The sequence below is a fragment of the Squalius cephalus genome (assembly GCF_949319135.1).
Source record: "Squalius cephalus genome assembly, chromosome: 19".
Taxonomy (NCBI): domain Eukaryota; kingdom Metazoa; phylum Chordata; class Actinopteri; order Cypriniformes; family Leuciscidae; genus Squalius; species Squalius cephalus.
In genome coordinates, this window is record NC_137140.1 from 2,799,111 (window position 1) to 2,809,580 (window position 10,470).

At 36.5% G+C, this 10,470-nt stretch overlaps 1 long non-coding RNA gene across 1 annotated transcript in view; it reads left to right on the forward strand.

The window, feature by feature from the left end:
• Positions 1-10,470, forward strand: part of LOC307147344 — a 72,980-nt gene that overhangs the window by 60,574 nt on the left and 1,936 nt on the right. The window contains exon 2 of the long non-coding RNA XR_013819282.1: positions 8,384-8,457. This is a non-coding gene — a long non-coding RNA (uncharacterized lncRNA). The remainder of the gene's footprint in view (positions 1-8,383; positions 8,458-10,470) is intronic.

Genomic DNA, 10,470 nt, shown 5'->3' on the forward strand with positions numbered 1-10,470 from the left:
TCCCTAAATTTGACCAGTGCATGAAAAAACAATGTAGCGGCTAGCCTGATCCACTGAACGCTTCTCAAACTCTGAACATAACACAAAACATGACTTTAAAGTGTTAAGAATCAGTTGAGGAAGAGCTAGTATGCCACAACAGTTACTTTTTGGATTTAAATAGGCAAATGCTTAAGAGTCTATGATTGGATTATTATTTCAGTGATTATGTTTCTAGCATGTTATATGTTTGTAACAGTTCTTCCAACCCTAATTGATGGAGTGTGTAGCTTTTCATTTCTTAAACAACCATGTAGGAAGACACATCACGGCCATATTCCAGGATGACAATGTCAAGGTTGGACTCTTGCAAGATCTTGACCAAAAAAGAGGAGCATCAATGTTTGCTCAAGATTTGTATTGAAAATGCAAGAGTCCAGCACATCCCAAAGACTTTCAGTGAGTTTAAGGTCTGGACTCAAAGGTGCCAATTCATGTGTGAAATGATTCCTCATGATCAACCATTTCTTCCCAATCTGAGCCTGATGAATCTTCATGTGCCTTCCTACTTAACTGTTTAATAAATGAAAAGATACACACTCCATCAATTAGAGTTAGAAGAACTGTTGCCAAACATATAACATGCTAGAACCATAATAATCACAGCAATAATGATCCAATCATAGACTCTTATTTAAATCCAAACAGTGACTGCACATTGTGGTGCGAATCAATACAGCAGCATTTCCCCCCTCAAAGCTTACCTATACAATGCATTTTATTCTTTAAGTGTTAACAACCACCTCCCCCAAATCCTTTTTTGAAGTTTCACCAAGCGCTACGTGCCTACGGCTTCTCAGGAGGGTTAGCAGACTCTCCTGCTGCCTGCCAGCTCGATGTGCGTTGGCCAGCGATCGTCCACGGCTCCGACAGTAACAGCCTGCTGGGCATGAGGCTTGATCTTAGGCCAAGGTCTGCCTTTAATCATGGAGCACAAGACCAACACAATGCCCAGGAGTCTCGCTTGCTTTCTCGCGTTCTGGGATGATCCAGTCTGGTGCCATGCCATCAGGATGGACTCTTAGGTTGTTTTCTCCTATGTACTGTATGGCCTGTATGTAAAGGGGACCTATTATGCCCTTTTTCAAAGTCTTAATTTAGTTTTTGGGCTCTACTAGAATAGGTTTTCATGCTTGAATGCTCATTGTTTTTCACATTGTTGTAGCTCCTCTCTTCTCAGTCTGACAGTAACGCTCTGGGGTGCGTTTGCCAAAATCATCGTTAGCCAAATATGGTCTCAAGTTCCATTGAACTCCATTGGTAACGACGGAGCTTGCAACCATAGGTCGTATTGATTTTTTAACGTGCAAAAATTTCAGACAAGAATTTTGGAATTTTTGGAGTGTGCAAGGACCTTAAGTCTGAAGGATCAGGTTTGTTTAATTAAGGTTGAAGCTAAACTCTGCTGAGCTGTGGCCATCCAGGAACTGTTTAGTTCCTGTCTCTGTGCTCTGATTAGTCGGCTGGAGCAGTGTGTTCTGATTGGTCGAGCGCTTCGAGTGTGTTTGGGAAATGTCCCGCCCCTTTACCATAACCGCCAGTTTAACACACTACTAACTAACTCAACCAGGCCCCGCCCCTTTATTCTGCGTATTAATTATTTAAATGAGGAATATTGTGACGTGTTCATTCCCTCAAGAAACTCAAGACTACAATGGAGGTGTTTCAGGAGTTCAGAAACACTGACACTGATATAGAGAAGAACTTTGCGCTTTGAAACTTTGCAGAGATTTTTTACGCTCAGACAGCAACATTACACACTAAAGAAAGATTAACTTGTAAAAGGAAATGGCATTGAATTGAAATGGCATTTCCTTTTGTATTCCACAATGTGCAGCACTACGAGATCTTGCTGTAGTAGATAACATTAGCGCACACCCTTTCTTGACTAATCCCTATCAATTCATTATGTGATTCCAATGAACCACAACCATCTGGGACTATAACAGTGTTCTCAATGTTCGTTTCTAGAGCCGCATCACACGCTACGCTTTAAAAGGGTCATGAAACACGTTTTTTTAAATGTGTTTCACAAGATGAGTGGTAAATGTTCCAATGTTTGGGGGGAAATCTCTTCCTGGGTTGAAATCAAGATTGACTGAATGTCACATAGATGTGTTTGATTTATGCTAGATATAAAGACATGCATAAACAGTTTCCCTCTTAGTTTTCAGGAGCACTGGACATACATTTGTGATATATTATATTATATAAATGCATTTATATCATATCTCATATCATATCTCATATTATTTCACATAATTTCATCATTTCATTTCATATCATATATCTCATATCGTATATCCTATCATATATCATGTCATATATCATATATGTCATATCATGTATCATTTCATATATCATATGTCATATCATGTATCATATCATATATCATGTCATATATCATAAATGTCATATCATGTATCATATAATATATCATATCATGTATCATATCATATATCATATCATGTATCATTTCATATATCATATTATGTATCATATCATATGTCATATCATGTCTCATATCATATATCATGACATATATCATATCATGTATCATATCATATATCATATCATGTATCATATCATATATCTTATCATATATCATGTCATATATCATATCATGTATCATATCATATATCATATCATGTATCATTTCATATATCATATCATGTATCATATCATATATCATGTCATATATCATATCATGTATCATATCATATATCTTATCATATATCATATCATATATCATATCATATATCTTATATATCATATCATATATATTATCATATATCATGTCATATATCATGTATCATATCATATATCATGTCATGTATCATATCATATATCATGTCATGTATCATATCATGTATCTTATGTATCATATCATATATCATGTCATATATCATATCCTCATATCTTATATCAATTACATATATCATATATTAATCACATATATCGTAAATCAATCACATATCATATAACGTATAGCAATCACATCTATCATATAAGCTGGTTCAAGACTAGAATATAGCCTAGACTAATTGCTTGTTAACTGCTTTGAGTTATGCTTTCACAGAAGGATATACTGTACATGTGTATGCATACACTATAGCTGTTGCTGCTTTACGCTGTTGGTTGTTTATAAAAGCTTGTTTAAATCATTTGATTCTATTGTTAAAGTCCTGAATTCACTAAACGCACCCTAATATCCCAACACCCTGTTGTCCTTCACACCCTGATCCCAAGATGCAACCCACTTAGTTGTTCCAAATATCTGTTTGTGAAAGAGCATTTTAACAAAGATGGAAAATGGAAACTAATCAAACGCACACCCTCATCATCTCATAGTGCAAGTTGAGTTACATCAATATTGCATCATATCAGGCAAACATTAGTAAAGAGGACAGTGAGGTTTCAATGAGAAGACGTTAGGCTACTAAGTTAATGTGTACAAATTGTACTAATAAAGTTATAACCATGAACCTTAATACTAATATGTATTTGAATGGTGATATGATCTGATCGGAATATCAGTATAAAAGACTTCAGGTTTTTATCAGGTGCGATGCCAGAGATTATATAAAATGAGATTACTAAATGATTGTTTTTGGTTTTAATTTGGCTTTTCACCCAAGAGTTTTGAGAGCTCTTTTTGTTTCAAAATTGCTTTTCTCAGAAAATTATGACATCATTTTGAGGACAAGTGGGAAAGATGATGCCAAATCTCCTGATAAAATTCCACTGGGTGTCCATCTGGTTCTGGTGATTTGATGTTTAAACAGGGCTTTTCAATCTGGTGTCTGTGGAAAGTTTGGAAAAGGTTTTTTTTTTTTTTTTGAGCTGTCAGAGTTATTAACATGTTGTACATGACACCCTTTACTGCGGTAAATAGAGGAAGAGATCTGAAGGACTTTCACTTTTGGATGCAACCTCTGAATGGCATTCTCATTCTCCACAGATGAAATGGTTTTGCTGCTCATTTGATCTTTTGAATTTTGGAAAATTATCTCCAAATAATTGAACTAGGACTACAATTGATTCAATTTTGAATAATCTTTTATTTATTTGATTATTTGGATAAGAAAAAGCCATTTTATTCCATATATTTATTAGAGGAAAAAAAAAAATGTTATTCATCCAACCCAATGTTGTCCTCTAAACAATGTGCAAGTTATGAAAACAAATATGCATTTGTTGGCTGTACGTTATCTGCAAAAAAGGCTTAAAATATAAACATGACATACTAAAACAGCAACAATTGCTTTTTAAATCAGAAGTTAAAATGAAAATAAATATAAGCAGACTAAATGTTAACTGAACACACATTAACTCATATGAACATAATAATAATATTACATTTGCAAGAGGATCATCAGGGGGTTCTTGTTATCAAAACGTGAAGTCCTTTCACAATTTGTAATGGTTATTCTCAGTTATTTTTTAGATTTTTTTTCAGTCATCAGGAAACTCAGTTTGCTAGTGTGTGCCAGGTTTTTTTTTTAGTTCAAATTGTTTTTTGTCTTGGAAAAAGATAATTGTGTTTTTGGTTACGAATTCATAATTTGTTATTTAACTGCCATATGTTTTGACAGTCAGAAGGCATCTGAGAGACTTCCAATCATGTTTATTGTCTTTTCATTGTCTTATTCTTTCTTCTTCTTAAAAAAAAAAAAAAAGATTCCCCCCCTCTGATAACTACTTTTGCTGTTTCCCTTATGAGTCATGAGGTGAGTCATTAGTTTCCAGGAATAATGTCCATTCTTACAGAAGATAGTTATTAAAATTACTGTAATTTGTCAACGAGGCATTAAACTCCATGTGCTAGTGGGGCGTGAAGGTGATTCGGCTAAACGCAGCGCTTACGCGAGTCTGCTCGGAGATGATTATGATGACAATAATTGGTCGTTCTGAGTTGTGTGGAGTTATTAATGATAAAGTATCTATTTGTGAACATGATTGTGACTGTGTGCAGTATGAAAATGATTTATTTGTTTGTGCTATATTACATGAGATGTTATCTTATACATTTGATGCATCACAATTGTGATGTTGTTGTGATTAGCGTGATATTGCTTCAGCGTTTAATAAACAATAACTGTCAACTTGCATTTGAGTTTATGAAAAATGATCCCAAAATAAGCCAGAGCCTCAAACTTTGCTATGTCCATGATCTGACATACTTTACTGTATAAAAGGTTGGAATATTTATGCTTTTAATGTTTATGAAAGTAGTCTCTTATGCTCTCCAAGACTGCATTTACTTGATCCAAAAAAAATGCAGTAAAATGGTATTATTGTGAAATATTATTATAATTAAAAATAGCTGTTTCTTATGTGAATATAAAGTCAATTTTTATTTATTTAAATGCAATTCATGACGTTTAGTCTTTGTTTGATCTGGTTTGGTTATCATTTCTGATCTCATGAGACAAGTCGTAAAATATGATATTTTTATATCAGATAAATCACACTACCGTTCAAAAGCTTAGGGTTGGAAATATTTTTAAAGTCTCTTCTGCTCACCAAAGCTGATTTGATCAAAATACAGTAAAAACTGTAATATTGCGAAATATTATTATGATTTAAAATGGCTGTTTTCTATGTGAATATACAGTAAAATGTAATTTATTCCTGTGATCAAAGCTGAATTTTCAGCATCATTACTCCAGTCTTCAGTGTCACATGATCCTTCAGAAATCACTCTAATATGATGATTTGATGATCAAGAAACATTTATGATTATTATCAATGTTGAACATTGAAATAATAACAGTTGCTGCTGCTTGGTTTGGTATTCGCAATGTTTTCTAATGATCCCTTCTTCTTCAGGTGAATATTCTTCATTCAGTTAAGAAAGTAACATCTAAAAAAAGCCTTGCTAGGAAGAGTTTGATCCGAGAGCGGGCTCTGTGTGGAGCGATTAGAGGAAAGAGATATTTATCAGTGATAATTGACATGTCGCCGGGAGTGCAGGGCTGGTTCTGCTTGGCTACAGAATCATACTGGATCTGTTATTTGTTTTTCCATCTGTTCGGAATAAAAGAGGGAGGCTCTGTTGTCTCCGAGACAGCTGTGATGTCAGAGCCGGAGAAAGATTGGAAGGGCTTGGAGAATTGCGAGGGTAAAACATGACCTATGATTTTGTGTTAGGGCAGCAGTAGTAGTAAAACACTGGCCGATTGAGTCCATTAACAAGCAGTCTGTCTGATGTGATGACTTCATTAAGAAGATCATGGAGTCAGGAGACAAAAAATCTTGCACATTGTGATTCTTTTGGTCTTTTTGAAGTTCTACAAAGAATATTACATATATGTGACCCTGGATCACAAAACCGGTCACGAGTCGCACGGGTATATTTGTGGCAATAGCCAACAATACTTTGTATGGGTCAAAATGATCGATTTTTCTTTTATGCCAAAAATCATTAGGATATTAAGTAAAGATCATGTTCCATGAAGATATTTTGTAAATTTCCTACCGTAAATATATAAAACATTTATTTGTGTGAGTGGATGCAGCACAATCACCAACATAAATGCACAACTTTAAAGGAGATTTTCTCGGTGTTTAGATTTTTTTTTGCTCCCTCAGATTCCAGATTTACAAATAGTTGTATCTCGGCCAAATATTGTCCTATCCTAACAAACCTTTATTAAACCTTTAACCTTAACTATCCTTTATTTGTATGATACAGCTGCAAATAAGTATTTGAACACCTGAGAAAATCAATGTTAATATTTGGTACAGTAGCCTTTGTTTGCAATTACAGAGGTCAAACGTTTCCTGTAGTTTTTCACCAGGTTTGCACACACTGAGGAGGGATTTTGGCCCACTCCTCCACACAGATCTTCTCTAGATCAGTCAGGTTTCTGGGCTGTCGCTGAGAAACACGGAGTTTGAGCTCCCTCCAAAGATTCTCTACTGGGTTTAGGTCTGGAGACTGGCTAGGCCACGCCAGAACCTTGATATGCTTCTTACAGAGCCACTCCTTGGTTATCCTGGCTGTGTGCTTCGGGTCATTGTCATGTTGGAAGACCCAGCCTCGACCCATCTTCAATGCTCTAACTGAGGGAAGGAGGTTGTTCCCCAAAATCTCGCAATACATGGCCCCGGTCATCCTCTCTTTAATACAGTGCAGTCGCCCTGTCCCATGTGCAGAAAAACACCCCCAAAGCATGATGCTACCACCCCCATGCTTCACAGTAGGGATGGTGTTCTTGGGATGGTACTCATCATTCTTCTTCCTCCAAACACGTTTAGTGGAATTATGACCAAAAAGTTCTATTTTGGTCTCATCTGACCACATGACTTTCTCCCATGACTCCTCTGGATCATCCAAATGGTCATTGGCAAACTTAAGACGGGCCTTGACATGTGCTGGTTTAAGCAGGGGAACCTTCCGTGCCATGCATGATTTCAAACCATGACGTCTTAGTGTATTACCAACAGTAACCTTGGAAACGGTGGTCCCAGCTCTTTTCAGGTCATTGACCAGCTCCTCCCGTGTAGTTCTGGGTTGATTTCTCACCTTTCTTAGGATCATTGAGACCCCACGAGGTGAGATCTTGCATGGAGCCCCAGTCCGAGGGAGATTGACAGTCATGTTTAGCTTCTTCCATTTTCTAATGATTGCTCCAACAGTGGACCTTTTTTCACCAAGCTGCTTGGCAATTTCCCCGTAGCCCTTTCCAGCCTTGTGGAGGTGTACAATTTTGTTTCTAGTGTCTTTGGACAGCTCTTTGGTCTTGGCCATGTTAGTAGTTGGATTCTTACTGATTGTATGGGGTGGACAGGTGTCTTTATGCAGCTAACGACCTCAAACAGGTGATTCTAATTTAGGATAATAAATGGAGTGGAGGTGGACATTTTAAAGGCAGACTAACAGGTCTTTGAGGGTCAGAATTCTAGCTGATAGACAGGTGTTCAAATACTTATTTGCAGCTGTATCATACAAATAAATAGTTAAAAAATCATATATTGTGATTTCTGGATTTTTTTTTTTTAGATTATGTCTCTCACAGTGGACATGCACCTACGATGACAATTTCAGACCCCTCCATGATTTCCAAGTGGGAGAACTTGCAAAATAGCAGGGTGTTCAAATACTTATTTTCCTCACTGTAGTTCAAAACTTTAAAAATCTTTCCAACCCTAAGCTTTTGAACGGTAGTGTGATTTACCAGATATAAAAATATCATATTTTATGACTTGCCTCATGAGATTAGAAATGACATCCAAACCAGATCAAACAAAGACTAAACGTCATGAATTGCATTTAAATAGACATTTTACTTGTTGACAGAGTCTCCATTCTGACTGGACCTCGTCTGTTTTGTTTCAGATGCATCATCAGCTCAAATCCGACGGGACGCTTCAGAACGCTGTCGTCTGTGCCGATGGAGGGACGTTTGACTGGTAAAAGTCATGTTGTTTTGTCAAATAAACTCCAGCTCTCCCACATCAACACATACGCTGGTCTCACAGGATGCTCTGGATAGCATCTGTACAGTAAATAAAATCTGTGTAGATTTACAAAGCCTGAATTTATCGCTCAAGTGCTCTCGATCTCACTTCTGCGAGCAGAGGATCCAGGACTATAAAGTCCATCCAGCCGTGAACCTGAGGGAAAGAATGCAGCAGACTCTAATGTTATCAGTCTCTGACATTCACAGCACTGATTTATTCCTTCGTTTTATACCAGGATAAGGAGAACATCATCTTCTGTACTGGGACTCTGTGATCAATGACTATTGGAGAAATAGAAATACCAATTTAAGTTGGAAAGTTTAAATTCCAACTTTCTCCCATTCTGATGTATTTATTTATTGCATTATCTAAAAAGAGAAATGAAATCATGCTTTGGTTAGTCCTAATTATGACAACAACAAAAGAGAAAAGAAAAGTAAACGTCAGTCCTTATAGATCAGCACTTGGACTTTTAAACACTTTTACTCAAGTGGAGTATTTCTACTTTTAGTGGAGTAATATTTCATCACTAAATGTACTGTAACTGTTTAGTCCAATGCTGGGTCTTAGCTTTTTCTTTTTCCTTTTTTTTTTTTTTTTTTTTTTTTTTGCACCGGTAGATTTTATTTACACTATGTAAAAAATCAGTATTTTCAGTGTAAATAGTAGCTAGATGCTATTTAAACTTGTAAATAGTGGCAGATACTATTTGCACCCCAGTGTTGTTGTACACTGAACAGTATGCAATAATAATATAGATTATAAATTATTATATTTATTAAAATTGTTAAATGGATGTCGCCTTATTGAGACAATGAAGCCCTCCCTTCACATACCCCTAACCCTAACAAATAAACACTTTATTTATCCACTTTTAGAATATTGTCTTAATTTTTTTATTGAAAATAAATGCCTTTCTGATCTGAAATGTAATGGGAAAAGGGATCAGAGCGAGTTCGGCAAAAGTTGGATTTGAACATGGGTTGATTTGCATAAAAGCTTTTAGCAACACCTTACCTCTGTACTATTGCTATTGTTGACAATTGTAGTTTCATCAGTCCAAACCAGACGTCAGACGTTGTTGATAATGTTGTTTAATTAAGCAAATTACTTTTTTCTAGTTTATGTAAAATTTCTCAAATTTGTTCAATAGTGACCTTCATATAACAAACGGAGCATGTTGAAAATCTGCTTGATTTAATTTAAATCATAAAACGTCCCCTATTTGAAGAAACGCCTGCGTACACAAAGAGCAAAAGCATTTCAGATGAGATTTCTATCAGGAAACCCAACTGCAGTTTCACAACAACAACCAGTATGCTGTTGTTTTCAGTAAAGACACAAAACGTTACTTTAGACGTCTCACTGTAAGTAGCTCCAATTAAAAATGAAACTTTGTGTCAAACTAAGCTGACCTCTAGAATGTCACAGTGTCAAGTTTAACAAGTAAATGGCCAAAGACTTTCTGTTCTTCCGCCGTCTGACACGCTGTGTGTAAAAGTGTGTGTGGTAGAGATGGAGGGACGAGATTGACCTGAATAATTGGTCGAGAAGCTTCTTGTCCTCGAGTCCACAGTGAAGTACGAGGTCAGCGTGACTTTTCATAGTTTCACTGATCTTTTCAGGAGAGCTTATGTGAAAATCAAAGGCCAAAAAGAAAAGCGATTCTGACAGATCTTAGTGCTCGTCTCAATCCTGATGTGCTAATGCCGTCTTTCATCTCCGCGGTCGTTGCCATCTCGCCATTTCGCTCGCATCGCCATGGCAATGTACAGAAAACAAACGACTAGCCGTGATGTCATAGTTGGACGGCTTTATTATTCGCGCCCACCGAGTGGAAGACGAGGACTGTGGGAGAGCAGATTCTGGCAGTAACTCTAGAGGAGGATGCTACTGTATCCTATTGTTTCTGTGGGCTACCTGCAGTCAATGTGCTTTAAAAGGTTACGGTTAGCATGACAA